Source organism: Calonectris borealis, chromosome 1, assembly GCF_964195595.1.
Source record: "Calonectris borealis chromosome 1, bCalBor7.hap1.2, whole genome shotgun sequence".
Taxonomy (NCBI): domain Eukaryota; kingdom Metazoa; phylum Chordata; class Aves; order Procellariiformes; family Procellariidae; genus Calonectris; species Calonectris borealis.
In genome coordinates this window covers 82,618,273-82,634,681 of record NC_134312.1, presented here as the reverse complement: position 1 = coordinate 82,634,681, position 16,409 = coordinate 82,618,273, and the positions used below count along the sequence as shown (strand labels likewise).

At 37.3% G+C, this 16,409-nt stretch overlaps 1 protein-coding gene across 1 annotated transcript in view; it reads right to left on the bottom strand.

The window, feature by feature from the left end:
* ANO2 (anoctamin 2) overlaps window positions 1-16,409 on the bottom strand; it is a 181,565-nt gene that overhangs the window by 77,556 nt on the left and 87,600 nt on the right. The window lies entirely within an intron of this gene.

Genomic DNA, 16,409 nt, shown 5'->3' with positions numbered 1-16,409 from the left:
TTATTTTCCCTACCAAACACTTCTGAATGCAGCTGGCTGACCCACTTCCCATTTGAAATGATCTTGCCATTAGGTATCATATGAAAGATGATAGCTCTCTTTGCCAACAGCCAGCAGTTTCTCACAATCTTTTGAACAGCTAGGAACCATGAAATGAAGAGCTATGCTAATGCCTCATACTCTTTTGGGCATACCTTTAAGTGAGTATCAGGAAGAATAGCTGTGTACCACTAACAATTTGACCACCTAAGGCTTTTCTGCCTTGGACTTCTTCTAGGATGTCATAACTGCTTCTTCCATAAAACAAAATATTTAGACAAATAGAAGTGATTCATCACATCAGTCCAGCTAACACTGTAGGCAATCCAGCTGCACATGCAATTGAAATATATTTAAACACCACATCCCATTATCTTTTTTTTCCTGCAATGATTGCCCCAAAATCAGTCATAACTACCCAAGAGAGGGGCAGCAGGATGTTTAGAATTACCTTCCAGAGCAAGGGCTTAACTTGTGCTTCTAAGCCCATCAGAAAAACTTAAAACACTTCACTAATAATTACACAATCTAGCCCTAAATTAAAGACAGTACTACACTGAAATTGTAACCTTCCGTGAGACACAAATTTTAAAACAATGTTTATTTGGCCACTAGCAAGAAATAAGAATGTGAATTAGAGAATTGTTTAAAACAATAATAATAAGCAGATACAATCAGTGCTGTTACAATTTGCCAGAGAATTAAAAGTTCAGATCTAAAAATTCAAGCCTACACAAACTACGCTAAGACTCCTATTTGTACTGAATGGCCACACCAGGATCTAGCAGAGTAGAAGGATTAATATCTGATAATGTCTTAGGGACAAAAAACTTTGGTCAAATGTTAAAAATGCTATTGAAATGTTTGGAACTGCGAATAGCTGCACTGGAATTGCAATGGTAGCTTCATCTTTCACCAATGGACAAGCTAGAAGTGCATTTTAGAAAAGTCTCATTTCTGCTTTCTAGTTTGCAGCCATTATAAACTTTATGACACAAAAAGGTTGTGTCTCACACTTTTAAAAGACACATGGCAAACACAGGCCAGTACCAGCCTATGTTGCAGCAATGGTGAAGAAAGAGTGAAGGTGAACTTATGCTTTATAAGAATTAGGGAGTAGAAGAAGACTCAGCATATGCATTTTTAAGACAGAGATTGTTCCACATAAGCAGTTTCTATGCTTCTGTCCAATGAATTACATCAAAGTGTACGTTAAAGTTGAAAATTTGGACATTCAGAAGTTGAGAATTCCAAAATCTATTCAGAAATTCATGACACAAAATTCTGGCCTGAAGAGTTACTGTTTTATACAGCTGTAAGCTACTGAAAATAGATAAAACTTTACTAGACCCAACATTAGAAATCCCACCTATAACAAATGGCTAAAATGAAAATTGTGTGATACTACAATCGAAAGAAATGAAATATCTAGAGGAAATGCACATAAATTTACTATGAGCAGGCTAATTTTTTTTTGTTGTTGGTTACAGCTTATATTTGCTTGTTTGTCAATGTATACGTTATGCAATTCCTAGATATAATTTAACGTTTTTATTCTGAAGACAATAAATGCTACTCTTAGCTTCAGTGGTTAGTTCATTTTGACTCCACACAAAGGAAATGGCAGAAACTGTAAACTCTGCTTAGCCAAACTAATACCAAAATCTATATTTCATATACAGAACCTCTTAGGTCCAGCGGGTGTTTCATCTTTGCAACCAGTGATGTGTATCTTCTCCATCAACTGCACTGCTTCATGTCAGCATGTCTCTGCAGGCCAGTTTTTTATTTAATTTGTATTTAATACTTACATTTCAATAAGCAGCATGTAAGCAGTCTTCATAACACATCTGTAATTATAGTCTTTTCACCAGATCTAAGAGAAACTGTACTAAGTTTTAACACTCTTTAAGTGCTTTCTAAACCAAGACCAAGCATTAAGTTATTTCTAAATCAGGTTCAGTAAATGTTTATGTACATGCATAAGATTTCAGGCATGCATAACTGCTTGTAAGGCAGAGATTTGTGATGTAGAATGGGAAGGGATGAAGGAACACATCATGCACTCACCAATGAAAAAGTCAATCCAAGATGGAAAGGAAGTATTTATTCCTTGTGACTACATTAAACCCCATGTTACTAAAAAACAAAAAAACAAAAAGTGTGTGGGGAGAGGTGGAGGAGGGGGCAGGCAAGGAAAAAAAATACAATCTTTATAACATCAGAGTCGCATAACAAAAGAGCTCTTAGACAAAGCTTGGTTTTGGCACTATTAGTCAAGACAAAATATATATATTGTTCCACTGCTGTAACAATGCATCATGGCATGATGACAAAAACAACTAGCAACAAGCTAGAGCGCAGTCTTCCCCTCCGCCTCACAACCTATGAGGTTTTTTTTCTTTTCTTCCTTACAAAAAACTGGCACAAGGAGATGGGGTGGGAGAATGCTATAGCAAGTTTTATTCGCGCTTCACTACTTACATAATTATGGGTTTTGAAAAGTTCAGTCTACATTGCTTTTGGCCTTATGTTTCCTAAATGTATAGCAATTAAGTTCTGTAAGTTGCCCATAATTACTCTTTTCCTCAAAAGCCTGTGATTATTTTTATTCTTTCATGATATCCTTTTCTGCCCTTAGATTTTAGCCCTGCTTCTCACTCTGCACCTTAATTGCCCAGGCTGGTAATAGTCCAGCTCCCATGAAAACCCATTTAGACCATGTCCTACCACGTAGTCAAACCTAGGAAAATACAGTTTTATTTTATAAAAATCCAAATGTAATTTTTACATTATGCTTAAATATACACTTTATTAGTTATTCAATCTTAGCCATTCTGGAAGTTAACCAAAATAGCAATTGTCTACTTCCTTTCTTCTACAACCTGTTAAAAAATCTAGTCAAATTTGTGCTTGACTTCATTTTTCTGATTCAGTTTTTGTCTCTCTGAATCTGCTCTAGATTTTCCATTTCATAGGGAGAAACTAACCAGCAAAAGTGGTCTTAAAAGTCTGTGATATTCTGTGGGTTGGCACTTAGGTGAAAAGGGGCTTAATTTTCATCAACATTAATTTCATACTGGAATAACTGAAAGTAGATGAAAACTTGGCTTTTTAATATGGGAGACTTCTAAATCCTGAAGAACAGAGTGGCAGAACCCGGCCATGCTGTGCTTGTTTCCGTAACTGAACAACCCTGGGGTAGGAATAATTAAGGAACAAATATTTTTGTTATTTCATATCCATTAGGAAAAAAAATCTGTCAAGAACAGGACTTACCTACATTCTAGAGCTTTAGATCCTCCGACATTTTTAAAATGATCAGATCACCTGCAAAGTTTCCCACATTCTCTACATTAGCTTTCTTAAAGCAAGCTATTCCCAACTCTATAGCATCTTTAAGTTCCTTTAAAGATACAGAGGAGGGGAAATACGTGTTGAAGTTCATACAGACAAATTCGGCATGACACTTTTTCCACTACATGGCCTGATACTTTATGTCATTTCACCTGGATGAATCAACAGGTATGCACTTAAACACATGGAAAGATGAAGCACAGAAAGAAAAAGAAGCCATGCCATACACTTAGAAAGACTCAGCAGGTTTGTGTGGAAAAGCAGATTGAGGGGGAAAAAAGAAATATTAGGATCAGAAGGTACAACAACAACAAAGTGAAAAAAGCCCTATGGTACACCACCTGAAATTCAAACGGTGAAAAAGCAATCAGAGAAATAAATGAGAGAAGACCAAACGGACATGGACTGAGTTCTAATCCCATCTCTTTCACAGATAGTTCTGTAAACATTTAAAAGCCGTGCGATCATCTCCTCTAGCCCTGCAGTGATAATGATATGCAATGAACCCCTTGCTGTTTGCCAGCAACAAGACTAGGAAGGCTTACAGGCCGTGCAGGACTCCCCCTCTGCAGGTACCCACAGAGAGACGCTCTTCTCTCTCCTTTAACTGAGTAAGCAGCTGCCCTCCTTACTCACAGCACACTGTCCTCTGTGTTTGGTTCATTAAAAAAAAGAAAAAAGGGATCATGAAGGACAGCAGAGAAGAATGAGGCATGAAGCACCCAAGAGCAGTGGCTGGAAGGTGCTGTAGTTACATTGCCAAATTAACCATTTAAAAATAAGATTTTCTTTTTTTTATTTTTAATGAAAATTTTAATAACCATTTTTCCAGTCAGTTCCAGTGAAATATATTGATTTATAACCTATTAAATATGTGATATTCCCCTTGTGGCATAACACTATGTGAGTTTACTGAAGTACACTACATTTCCCTTCCTTAGGGAACCAATTATATCATTAAAAAAAGACACCACTTTAGATGCCATGGTTTATTAACCTGCCTTTAGTAAACCCATTACATTTTGTTACATTTTGTCCCGTTTCTCAAGTACTTCTAGTAAAGCTCAAATTAAATTTTCTTTCAAAATGTGCCTGTTGTGGTCAAACTAATTTGTCTACACTTGCTTAGATCATGTCTTTCATGCATTTCACAGAATTGCACAACAGCCGGAGTTGGAAGGGAACTCTGGAGATTATCTTAGTTCAATACCCTGCTTAAAGCAGGATCAGTTAGCGCAGGTTTTTCAGGCCTGTGTCCAGTTAGGCTTTAATTATCTGCAGGGATGGAGACTCCACAAACTGTCTGAGAACCTTGTTCCAGTGTTTGACCACCCACAGTAAGAGAGTTTTTCCTTGTGTTTAAATGGAACTTCCTGTATTTCAGTCAGTGCCCATTACCTCTTGTCTTTTCACTGGGCATCCCTGAGATGAGGCTGGTTCCATCTTCATGAATCCCTCCCATTCAGGTATTTGAACACACTGATAATATCCCCCCTGAGCCTTCTCTTACTGAGGTTCAACAATCTCAGCTCTCAGCTTCTCAAAGGCTCATAGAAAGGTGTGCCATATGCTCCAATACTTTAATCAACTTAGTGACCCTTCACTGGACTCACTCCAGTATGCCCACGTTTCCTTGTACAGGGAGGTACAGAATTGGGAACAGCACACCAGCTGCGGTATCACCAGCGCTGAGTAGAGAAGAAGGATGCCCTCTCAATCTGCTGGCAACACACTTTGTAACGCATCCAGGAGGCTGTGGCTTTTGCTGCAAGGGCGCGTTGCTGGCTCATGTTCTGCTTGTTCACCAGAGCACCCAAGTACTTTTTTAGCAAAGCTGTTTTCCAGCCAGTCATCCCCTAGCCTGTGCTGGTGCAAATTTAAATATAGATTATACAGCAGATATCCTCCCATTCCCTTTTTCCAAGTAGTTTTCCTGCCTTTGTCTCTTCTGTTAAAATCATCATCATACTAGAGGAAAAGTATTGTCTTCAGTAATCAGAATCTCATTTTTACTACACAGATGTGTCAGTTATTTTGTGGGGTTTTTTTTATGAGTATGTTTAAAGACCTTTCAATTGTTTTAACTTTCTTTTTAAAAGCCTAATTCAGAATTATTTTTTGCAACTTTTTATTCCAACTTTACAGCTACAAAAATACTTTCTTAATCATTGTGAGCTGTCTTCTAATGTCTGATACCTTTTTTGAGGTGATTAAGCCTAATTATGTCCAGAGTCCTTTCCTAGTATTTTTTTCATGCATGCTTTTGGATGCAAACTCACAATAATTTTTAAAACTTTGAAATGATAAGCCTCTTCTCTGTTTAACTCCCAAAGCTTTTCAATACAGCATACTTCATTAATTGACACCCTTCATTTCTCAAAGATTACCTTGCAGTAAAAAACTTTATTTGCAGACAATTTTTCATTTATTGGATATGGCATATTTGTTGTCAGTATTGTTTCCATGATAGCAGACCATTTTAAGAAATATATCTGAAACAGTGTGTTATTTAGGGTGTTGGTGTTTTGCTTCATAATGCCTGGCGCTACGACTCACAATCTTGCAAGGATACTTCCATAGTGCACCTTGCTCTGTGTGTACCAGTTAGTTGACGACAGATCCAGTGAAAAGAAAAATAAAATCAATAATGTCTTTATGTTCAATGTTTATAGAAAGACTTCTTCTTTGAAACTGTTTTAAGTGTTTGCTTTATCTGCAAATTAAGAACATCCATTCCTCATGTCTGGATTTGATAATCTTTCCCCTTTAAATAATGCCCAAGAGGATCACATTAATTTTAATTTTCTTGTTATTCAGTGTCAGTTTTGTCAAGCGAGACCAAGTCTCTTTCCATATAAAGAATGATGGTTTGCATAGTGTTTGAAAGATATCCTTCAGATAAGCATAAATAAACACAATAAACTATTTTAAATAATAATTTATAGTAAATAAAACCACAGTTTTTCTGTGTTAGCAATCAAGTGGAAGGATTGATAAGGTAGTATACCTTATCATTGTCCCAAATCCACTATCCCAAAAGGCCTGGTAAAATCTGCTTGTTGATCTGCCTAGGTATGAGTTGCACACACAAGGACAACAAGGAAAGTAATAGTAATGATGAATATTGATCTCACAACAAATTCAAATAGAAAAAAGCTCTTTGCTTACAGAGTGTGTTTGGGAACATCTTAAACCTGAAATTTCAATAGTATGCTGCATTATGGATCAGAGAAACTGCATTAATTTTTTTCTCAATGTTTTATTAGATCACTGGCCTTGGTAAAATTACACCTGAAACCAGTAGGAGTCAGTTAACTGAGCCCTTCTAGGGAACTCACAGATGGGCTGGATTTCCTCTACGAGAACTTTAGTTTAGTATAATTTTACCATTGTCACCATACTCAGCTTTGGACAAGGCAATGGACATACTAAGGCCCCTCTGCACACAGTCCACAGCTAGTCTTCAGGCTAGTGAGGAGTCAAACTAGATCCTATCAGAAATCAAAGCAGTCATAGGACTGTCTAACCCCTGCCATCCAAGAGCTTCCATTCCTTTCCGTTGATTTACAATCAGGCCATGATAGGAGCTGCAGAAAACAGGAACTGGAAGGAAGGAGGGAAGGAAAGGCTGAAACCAAGCAGTGAGGGAGTGACAATAGAGGAGGAAACAGATGTAAGAACTGAATTCACTGGGTGGGCCCAGAATTCTGGAAAAAAAAGAGAAAAAAGTCACCTGACTTAAGGATGGCTTTTGTAATGCATTGACTGGAAGACAGAACTGAGGCTGTATTTTTGATACAGCATTTGTAAAACAAAGCAGTCTGACTGAGTGTCCTGGTTTCGGCTGGGATAGAGTTAAATTTCTTCCTAGTGCTGTGTTTTGGATTTAGTATGAGAAGAATGTTGATAACACACTGATGTTTTTAGTTGTTGCTAAGTTCCCTATAGTCAAGGACTTTTCAGCTTCCCATGCTCAGCACGTGGGAGGGACCATAGCCGGGATAGCTGGCCCAGCTGGCCAACAGGGTATTCCATACCATGTGACATCATGCTCAGTATATGAATGGTAGGCATATTCCAGGAAGTAGCGATCGCTACTTGGTTATTGGTCAGCGCGGGTGGTGAGCAATTGCATTGTGCATCACTCATTTTGTATATTCTATCATTATTATTATTATTATTATTATTATTATTTCCCTTCCTTTTCTGTTCTATTAAATTGTCTTTATCCCAACCCATGAGTTTTCTCACTCTTACCCTTCCGATTCTCTCCACTGGGCAGGGGGATAGCGAGCGAGCGCCTGTGTGGTATTTGGCTGCCTGCTGGGTTAAACCACGACACTGAGATATTAAATATTTTCAAATACTAAAGTAAGTTAATTTTTCTATTTGCAATGTAAGAGACAAGTATCAACACTTTCAAAATGGTATTTAAGTTATTTCAGGAAATGAGGTCTGACCTATTTTTCAGGCAATTAATCTCAATAGGAAAATCAAGCACCGAACAGAAAAATCAGGACCAAAAGAAGCAAAACAGAGTGCAACACTTGGTCCACTAAGTTGTCTATGCTTTCTCTAAGCCACTGTAATTTGATACGCAAAGAAAAGATGGCAACTGGTCTCTATGGGTTAGGAAAGATTCCAGACTGATGTTCAAAGGACCATCCCATTTTAAACCCAGCAGGATGATCTTTACTGTTGTCTGGGAGGGAGAGGGACTGGAGGGGAAGGGATTATACAGACTGCCGTGCCACTAAGGTGGCCATTTTAAACATGAGACTGATTTTAATCGTAAGATTTTAGCTAAGTTTGGCAATTGGGGTAAAGATAGTAGTAAACTATAAAACTGTTCTTGCACTCTGGCATTACACAGTTGTAAAAGCTTTGTAATGTCCTCCTTTGATTTTCTGGTTTGACTTCATGAAACTTCAAGAATAGAAGAAAACAATGTGGAGCGTTGAATTTTGAATAGCTATCCTTACCTACAAAGGAACAGCTAAAGGCACATACATACATACCACTCCATCATCTTTCAGTGGACTCCTTAACAGAAGAGGAGACACACTAGAGGTATCTTTTCACTGTTTAAAAAGGTAATATTCCATCTTTATTTATATCATTAGCTATGCTCCAGTCTCTGAGGCTAGAATTGGAGTATGCCATTGGAAGTTGTTAAATTAGTCCATGCATCCAAACAAGCTTTATATTTTCACTACATGAACAATAGATATTGAAAGAAGCAGTGAATCTGGCATCGTGCATTAATAATTAAAAGTCTACTCTTACTAAAATCAGTTGTACAATACCCAGTTGACATGAATAGGAAAAAAATTTGATTTGAATAACCTGGTAAGAATTCAAGTTTATCTATTACATTAAATACCACAGTGTGAAGGAGCTTCCAAACACAATGCCATCTTATCCCTAAATTAAGTGAATCATGAAAATCAGCAGATCAGCAGGGAAGTTTTTCAATTAAGCATGGTAATAGCTGCAAAAGTTGAGCAGTTCAAACTGACTTCTTTAGCTCTTTAAGCTTGGAGTATGTGGAATTTCAATCTTCATGGGACGGATGCCCAAAGGAATTTAATGTAAATGCAGTTTATTTCTTTAAAATTGTAGACAGGATTGCAGTATGCATCAAATAAAAAAATTCTTGGCAACTAGCTTAACTGACTGTTGTTTCCACAGCCAATTTGTGTAAATTTTGTCCCAAATCTGGGCTTCTGTTTTGACCTTGGAGATTAATAGCATGAAATTTACCCTATAAATATGCTCAACAGAAGGTAAAAAATATACTCCAAGATACAGGAGTTTGTCAGCAGCACGCAGGAAAGCGAAAATACTCTACTTTTTCTTAAGTTCAAGTATCTGCATTAAATTAAAACCCAGCAGACTTCCGGAGATTTATTTTTCAACCTGAGACACTGCTGTAACCCTCTAACCTGTTATTATAGTCTTTGACTGGGTGCAATGTGATAGTAAGTCATCTGCAGTACCTGCAGACTTAAGGACTAATACTTTATTACTCACTCAGGCAGAACTCTCATTAATTTCAAGTACTGATGAATAGAACCTGTAGGAATGAGTCTTTCCATTCAGTTTAATAGGAAAGAGACCTGCATCATCTTTAATGTTGTCAATAAGAAGCTTAGGCCTCAATTTAAGAAAGCACTTAATTGTACCCGTATTCAGGATGCTGAGGCATGTGCTTAACTTTAATCGTATACTGAAGTCCCATTTACACGATTAAAAAATGCAAGTTGTAGTAGTGCCCTAGAAAAAATGTTTCCTTGAATCAAAATCTTAATAAGTAAAACAAACAAGACCAACAAACAGCAGCCCTGCCTTCTCTTGTTTCTAAGTTCAAAGCTCTCTTTTGAAAAAGACCACTAATTTTTATTTTGGCAGAGTCTCACGAGCATTAGATACCTTTTTCTTAAAATCCTGGCTCTGATCTGCACTGCTCAGCCTCCAACAGTTGAATAAAAAAGCATCCAGTATTCCTAGTTAAACACCATTTTGATGTCTAGACAAAACAACAATGATCTATTCCTTTACAAAAGATAAGCAGTGATTTCGTTTACCTATAACTTTGGAGAAGAGGAATGGAAGCTTGAGGAGCAGGCTGATGTTATTGCAAGATTGATCTCTATCATCTCTGGAAGGACACTGAGATCTGGAAAGGGCCGTGAGAACTGGAGAAAAAACAATTTTGTATCCATTTTCAAAGAAAGGACAAAAGGATAATCAAGGACTCAGCCTCACTTGGGTCCCTTGGAAAGTGGTTTTGAAACCCATTTCTGAGCAGATAAAGGAGAAGGAAGTGATTGTGAGCAGTCATTACGGATTTACCAAAGGTGAATCATGTCACGCCAGCCTGATTTCTTTCTGTGAGAAAATGACTAGACTTGTGGACAAGAGACTTGTCAATGTCATTTGCCTTGACTTCAGCAAAATACAAGTTGGATGGTCTGGCTCAGAGGGTCCAGCTAGCTAATGAGTCATACTCTACCGGGAGACCTGTAACAGCTGGAGTACTGCTGAAGTCTATACTGGGACTACCCTGTTTAACATCTTTAAAGAAGGACATGGAGGAGGTGATGGAATGCTTGCTCATCAAGTTTGCAGATGACATCAGCTTGGAGAGAGATCAGTCAACATGCTCAAATACATGGCTGCCATCCAGAGGGACCTAGACAGGCTGAAGGAACAGGTCTATATGAACCTCATGAAATTCAATAAGGACAAATGCAAAGACTTGCCTTTGAAACAGAAAACTCCTTGCAGTAGTACAGACTCTACTGAAAATGCCTTTTCGTGTCTGTGTAGACAGCAAGCTGAACATGAGCCAGGACTGTGCCCTGGCAGAAAAGGCCACCAACATCCCGGGCTGTATTAACCAGTGCTTAAACCGTGGATCAAGGGAAGTGATTACCTCTGCTTCTCAACACTCATTAGCCTGCATCTAAAATATTGTGTCCAGTTTTGGGCCCTCCAGCAGAAAAAGTAAATTGCTCAACTTATGTGAGTCAGGCAGAGAGCCCTGGAGCACTGTCCCATGAAGAGAGGCTGAGGAACAAGGCTTGCTCAGCTTGTTTAAGGAGGTCATCAAGAAGACAGAGCCAGGCTTTTAACGGTGGTGCATGCTGGGAGGATGAGAGACAATGGGCACAAGTTGAAACAAGAGATATTCAGGCTGGATATAATGAGAAGCTTTTACACTATGAGGGTGGTCAGGCAGTGTCCAGAAAGGTTTTACCATTTCTATCCTTGGAGGTTTCCAAGACCTGACTGGATAATACTCTGAACAACCTGGTTTGATATCATAGCTGACACTCTTTTGGTCAGGAGTTTGGACTAGATAAAATCCTGAGGGCCTTTCCAACTTGAATTATTCTATGATAGTATATTTCTAAGCATTTTCTTTCTTCATACCAAGGGTATTGGAAGAGCTGCCTCCTTCTGAAGGCTGACTGGAATATAATTCTAAATACTGGAGCACAGAACCGTGGCTATACACTGGGTTCATTTATTTGATACAAATGAGAAAATCCCGCCTCAGATTTTCAGAGACACAGGGAGCAAGTGGGACATTTTTAGCTGCATTTTGTACACCACTCCATACAAACGTAACCAAATTCTAAGACAACAATAGGGAAGAGGTCTGAATACACATCATACACCCTATAGTCAAAGAACCCACACATCTAAATAAGAACAAACTGGAAGTCCATGTCAACAGTCTTTTGAAGACACAAATTCTGCTTATGAAAACTGGTGTAACCCAGAACTCAAATTCACCTTAAAATAATTGGAATTATAACATTTACCCTTCAAATGTGACTTGATCCAACTAGTCAACCAAATATTGGTACAATAAAGAGAGTGAGATCTCTCTTTAAGATTATCATCGTAAGTGTTCTCATTCATCATCAGTAATTCTCCATTTTTTATTTTCAAAAGTTGATGATGGAAGGAATAAGTTGAAAAGGAAAAAAAAGATCAGTTATTACATATTCCTCTTACTATCCCATATGCTTGGAAAGTGAAGCTATTTGTCAAAGTAAAGCAATGAAAGAGGCTGGAAAGACACTGGTCAATTTAAGAAATACTGGATCAAAATTAGTGTTTTTGTCACATTAATAATAAGGTCCAATAAATGTTAAAAAAATATTTTCTCAATATTAGTGATTAAGGAACTCTGGGTTTATTCACAGTTCTTTTACAGTTCTGATTGTTTAAATTAGTATTTATGATCAATTGTCTTGGTTTCTTCTACAGAGTTACAGCTAATATATAAAAAAAGATTTTTTTTTCTTTAGTTAATCTTATCAAAGACTTGCTTAATAAAGAGGTGGGCTCCAACATCTGAAGTGTTTCTTAGGCCTTGTGGGAGATTTGCTTATGTAAAACTGGGTAGGGAACTAACTAGTAGCAAGAATTACTCCTTCATGTTTCGCAATACTGAAATTTTTAAAATATATATATAAAGTATTCATCAGCAATGTACAATTCTACTTTATATTTACCTGTATCATCCTTACACTAGAGACCTTCCTCTTTAACCCAGCTTGCTTTAATTCAGTTGGTAACTGAAACAATGGTTCAGAAAGAAATAGTTCTTTCTTTTGCTTCAATTACCAGCTGAATTAACAATTTAAATAACTTATTCTGCCACTTTCATATTTAAAATGAATTAAAGGCAAGATAGAATGCCAGATTCTATTATTCCCACGGTTTGCTCCAAGTAAGGACATGAGCCAAGAGACAAGCCCTTTTTTTCTATAAAGACAATTTTCCTTGAGAAATATGTAGAATAAGTTTTTCATTTTCCTGCCAAATAGGAAAGATAAGAATATATATGATGTTGCATCATGTTTGCCAGATCAGCTGGACATTTAATGAAAAGGAGTCAGGGCCTGATCCATCTCTCCCAGAAATGGAAGGCTTTCTTTCCATCAGCTCCAGTGAGAGTTGGATCTAGCCCCATCTGCATGTTTTCAGGCACAAGACCAATGTTCATTTCCTGATCTGCATGCATTTCCATTGAGAACATTACTATTGCACAGAGAGAGGAACAACTTGTCAGAAGATTACAAATATCCAACGCCTTTTTTAGTTCACGTTCTGCAGATACAGTAACTTTACCCTATTCGTTAAATATTTCTATCCACATCTTCAATGTTGTAGTGTATTAAACAAGAACAACAAAAAATAATATGAATTTCTTTATTACAAAAATTGTATCTGCCATATTTGCATGAATGTATTATCAGACACATGCATTCATGTATGTACACATAAGCCTTCATCTCTGCTGCAAGGACAAAGAAGCCTTTTAATGTACATGAATCAAGAAGTTCTACATTGCAAGCCTTTATTTATGTAACCACAAAGAATCAAATAGTGCTACTGATTATAAGCCAGATTACTTCAGGTTTCCAGAATCAGTCCCTTAGAACTTGTCATACTTTTAAATGAATGTCATAATTCATAAGTACTATCTGTTTATGGATTTGCTACCTAACCTGAGGCATTTCATGTAAATGTTTCAACTCCTTTAGCTTTAAATGAATTCTCTTCTAAAATAGTAGAACCTTAGGGTGTTATTGTAAGAGTAACTTCACACCAATCTTTTGTGAAGCACTCTGAGGCCTCACAGTTTCTTTCCTACTCTCAAAATAACCAATAAAATATTTATTAAAACAGCCTGAATGACACAGGGTGGTGTAGGCTGAAATTTTGTTCTTTGCTTACTACAGTAGCGTAAATACCCTAAGTAGTATTTGTATGAAAGCTATATTCTATAACACAAACCCCATTGGGCAAGTAATACATTAGATGTGTAATACTTTCTATTGCAAGTCTCATCAAGCTGATTTGGAATTTGTTGCCTAGGTAGAGTGACTCATATGTTTACTGGCCCTGACAGGTGCTGGGCATCTTCCACACTCATTAAAGTTAATGAATTCAGCAGCAGACAGGGAAACCTGTATGTTGAAGTAGGTTTCCTCTTAACAGGTATTCCCAAGTTATCATTTAAGAGAGTATGTAAGTGGTGTTGATTTTCTTCTGCAATCACAAAACCAGCCCATAATCAAACATCTATCCCTTCATTGCAAAAATAATCCAATTAGCTTCACAGGGACTCCTTGTTGGAGTAAGGCAAGAAAAAAAAATTGCACTGTACACCGAGCTTTTCACATAAAAGCTCAGTTTCTTGCCATAAAACTAGTCACATCCTCACCAGAACAGAGGCATTAACATACTGGAAACAAGCCAGTAATTTTATAGAAATATATGCCTTTAAGTAAGCTCTAAATCAGTATTCTCACAATAGCCACAGCTTTGGCATCGTTTCTACCCCAACAAGCCACAGCTGCTGAACTGGAGATTTCTGACTTCATATTAGATAAGTAATGAGAAGTTTTAGGCAGTGGTGCCAGAGCCTTTCCTTTGATATCAACACAGCACACTAAAGTTGTTGACCAGCTACATCTAAAAAATATGCCTTTAAATTACACTAGTTAGCTAAAAATATTCAGGTGAGAACTTCACAGAGACTTATGCCATGACATTAGACTGTCAACCAAGATATGATAAGACTGAGACCTCACAGGCATCTGTATATTCATACAAAACCAAGAAATTAGGAGGACTGAATTTTTAACGACAGAGAGAGCTCTACTTTGATGCCTGTCCAGACACTAGATCTGCACTATTAATATGACAAAATCCTGTACCCTGGCTTCCACCCAACAAGACAGAAGTGCTGAGCCAGAGACCTCACAGAAACCTGTGCCTTAATATTAACCTGCCATGCAAAAGCTCCTGAGCTAATGGTCTTGCAATGAGTATAACATACAGCCATCTGAAGGAGGAAAAAGAAAAGATTAAAACCTCTAAAAATTAGGCAGAAGAACTATTGCAGTCTTAAATACTCATCACTTTTAACGTCTAACTTTTCAGGATCTTCCAAAGCAAAATGTAATGGTACATTTCCACAGTTACATTAAACATAACAGTTCAATTAAAGAACTGGCCTTTCCCCTCTTCAGCAGGTATCACACAAACATTTCTTGCCCTCGTAATATCATAAGACATTGAGGTACAAACCACTAAGGAACACATCTTCCAAACCCAGACTAATGTGCTGTTTGCTGAAAAGATTTTGAGGGAAATCAAAAAATGATTGCAACAGAATTAGTAAACAAAATGTTGACTGATAGAAAACTGCTCAGAAGTTTGGAATATACTTCAGTAATTTGGGGAGAGATGGTAGTCAGTAAGTCGCAGGATGAATGCATTTGTTAGAAATTTACCTTAATCAACCTAAATGAAATGTTCTGCCATATGAATAACTCTGTGCTCCCTATGAACAACTGTTTTATGTCAAATGTCAGTATACTTTATTTTTTAATGAAGTTTAGAAAAGAGATTGAGATGACTCTGGGAAACTTTTCCAGAAAATACTTAAATGACTCAGTGAACTAAAAATTTTTTTTTTTTCAAAATTACTTCAGAATTAACTATTACTAAAAATAATTTTTGCAGTTCAAAATGCCTACATCAATTTCCAAAATAGGATTTTGTCTCCTATAAGGACATTGGAGAAAGTCTGCATACAAATGCCCCAAAAACTTGAAGGAAATATTTTCTTTCTGAGTGTTATTTTTCTATCCACATTGGCACAAAAAGTAATCGGAGAAAAAATATTCCAGGAAAGCTTTTCCTCCTTGGTGTCTGAAAGGAGTTCTTTCTAATTTTATAGTGCTGGATCTTTACATTGTTCCTCATTTTCCACCTACGCTCTTAGCATTTTTCATAGCTTTCTTTTATCTTAAATTAATTTCTAATTTCTAATACTGTGATTTCTGTGTCTCATTTAAGCAAGATAATCATATAACACTGTCTCATGACTACAAAAGTCTAACATTCTACAGCATCAATCATTGACTTGTTTCCAGATTTCACTTACTTTAAGTCAGAAAAAGCTGAACGGCAGCAGCTGCTTTATCCGTCTTTTACAGTCTTTGATCCCTCACTTGGAAGGCCTAAACAACTGTTTAATGTGTAAGGGAAGACCTCCCCATACTGCTACGTGAGAGTCCCTGCTCATCTTGGGCAAAATCCAAAGCCCATTAAAGTAATTGAAAATCTTTCCATTATCTTCTGTGGAGTTTGGTTGGGCCCAGCAGGTGAAAGGCAGTCTCACTGAGATGAAAGATTCACTGGAAACACTTCACAATTTGGATGGTGATCAGCAGAAGAAAGGGAAAGTTAACTTCTTTCACAAGCTGCAAGGCTAAATTTGTTGGACCAAACCTGAAAACTGGAGTATTCACCACTTCAGATACTGTCTCTCAATGTTTAATCAAATTAAACTGTTTCCTTCTACCTGGAAACTGGACATGACTTTTCTGGCACATCTGGCATGCAGGGAATAAGCAATGGTTAACCAAGCTTAATGGACAAAGTCTACAGGGACTTATGAGTGCTTAGGAAATAGA